The sequence below is a fragment of the Alosa sapidissima genome, chromosome 23 (genome assembly GCF_018492685.1).
Source record: "Alosa sapidissima isolate fAloSap1 chromosome 23, fAloSap1.pri, whole genome shotgun sequence".
Taxonomy (NCBI): Eukaryota; Metazoa; Chordata; class Actinopteri; order Clupeiformes; family Clupeidae; genus Alosa; species Alosa sapidissima.
This window is the reverse complement of record NC_055979.1, coordinates 17,919,510-17,922,009: the sequence shown is the minus strand read 5'-3', so window position 1 is coordinate 17,922,009 and position 2,500 is coordinate 17,919,510.

Genomic DNA, 2,500 nt, shown 5'->3' with positions numbered 1-2,500 from the left:
TTTATGCTAAACAGTCCCCAACTGAAGAGTGTGTGAGTGTGTGTCAGTGTGTGTGAGTGCGAAAGGGCCATTGTACTGAAGCCCTCAGAGGCATCGAATTTCAATCCCATTAACCATCAGGGTGCAATTTTCAGTCTTCTATTGAGTGTGTCTTTATGGAGTCAGATGAGAATGAGCTTCATATCACTCTGACAGGAGTAGGTGTGTGTGTGTGTGTGTGCGCGTATAGTGTGTTTGTGTGTATATATGTCTGTTTCCGTATGTGTGTGTGTGTGTGTGTGTGTGTGTGTGTGTGTGTGTATGTCTGTCTGTCTCTACAGTATGTGTGTGTGTGAAAGGGGTTTATTGATCTCTGAAAGCTTTTGACACCAGATTGATGAAGATGCCGTGGTCTCGACTCCGTCTCCATTAAGGAACAGATTCATTCAGCAGACGTTTCGCTCTGACCGGAGTTTGGTGTGTGTGTGTATGTCTGTTTTCATATGTCTGTGTGTGTGTGTGTGTGTGTCTGTCTGTCTAAGGAGCAGATTCATCCAGCCGACATATCTCTATCTCTCATCTCTCTTTGAAGTTTGGCAGAATGGGATGGTGGCTACAGTGGTCAGTGGTTATGATGTGCCTCCAATTGAGAACAATGTACCATATTAATCCCATATTACACCATATTAAACATATGATGAAATGTTGAATAAATCAAATCTACAAGTTGTATAATTGAAGCCAACAAAAACTTTGGACCAAAAGTACTTTTTGAAATTGACAACTGTAGTATTTTTTCCAACATTTCGACATTTTAATGTTTGGATAACACTCAAAGTAATATCCTGATCATACAATTTCTAGCAATAATAGATATTTCATCATGAGGACCCTGAAGATGTGGTGTTATTTGCATTGAAATATGAAACACTAAACAAGTAATCAATACAGAGCATCACTGTGAGATATGTAACAATTAACTCTCACAACAGCAGCCAATCAGTGAGGATCATGTCTTCAGTGGAGTGAGCCCCTAGTAACAGGCTCCTCAGCTGGGATCAGAGTGACAGAGAACCTCTCTTCTGAGTCCCATAATCCCCTATGTCCTTAATGTGATCAGACACGATCTCTGTTAATCTCACACGCACACACACACATGCACAAGCTCACTCACTCATACACACACACACACAAACACACACACACACACACACACACACACACACACACACACACACACACACACACACACACACACACACATTTGCACAAACGCTCTCACACACATGCTCACATACGCTCAAGCTCACACACACACACACATATGAACCACACGCTCGCACACACACACACACATACACACAATCTCAATTAATCTCACACACACCCACGCCAAAGCTCATTAATGCTGCGCTTAGATGATATCTCATAAACGCCTCGTGCCAGTGTGTGTCGTCTGTGTCTCACAACACAAGCGTGATGAGACAGTGGGTGTGTGTGTGTGTGCCTGTGTGTGTGTGTGTGAGTGTGTGTGTGTGTGTGTGTGTGTGTGTGTGTGTGTGTGTGTGTGTGTGTGTGTGTGTGTGTGTGTCATCTGCGTCTCATAACACAAACACGATGAGACAGTGTGTGTGTGTGTGTGTGTGTGTGTGTTGTCTGTGTCTCACAACACAAGCACGATGAGACAGTCTAGTCTCGTTGAACTGCGCCTGGATCTCTGGCTACGCATAAAGCCCATCAAAGGGTCTCCTTAAGATTCTGTGCCGGAGAGATATGAGGTATTGTATTTGTTGCTGAAAATTCACCCTGCTTATTATGTTAGTCTAGCACAGATCCTGAATTAATTATTCATGGCTTTTGAAAGGAGCTGATGTGAAGCATCTGTGACCTTTTGAACAACTTTAAAATAAATGGAGGTTCTATTGCACTTTAAAACGGGTATAGTGCATTAATATCCATAGAATAATATTTCTTAAAAGGAGCTGGCAAGCTGTTAAATTAATAAACTGTTAAATTAATAAATCGTTAGTTGGTGAGCAGACTCTTTTTTACAGTAAGTCAATTTTAGTGATTAGGAATTTCCTCGGCTGCTGTATTGACTGATTGTTATGCTGGGATTCAATTCCATTCCAGACAAAAATGAGGACATTTTCTGGCCTCATTCTTAAAAAAAACTAACAGAACACCACACAAACTCGGGTCAAATCCATCCACCTAGTCAGAACTACAAAAATGTCATGTTGGTAATTTCGACTTGCAGTATCAGAGTATTCGGAATGCAGTATCAGAGCAACCTAAGTCCCAGAGCAACTTGGGAGGCTGTGACTGACTCTTTTTTTAAAGAATATTTGGTTAACACTCTACTTAAGGTTTCTACATAAGAGTGACATGACACTGTTATAAACACTAATCCTAACCCTAATTTGACATGACAAAAACCGAATGACACAGAAGCGAGTGACAAAAGCGTTATGTCATAAACGTTTATGACTTGTTTATAATGTGGACCCAGTTCGTCCCT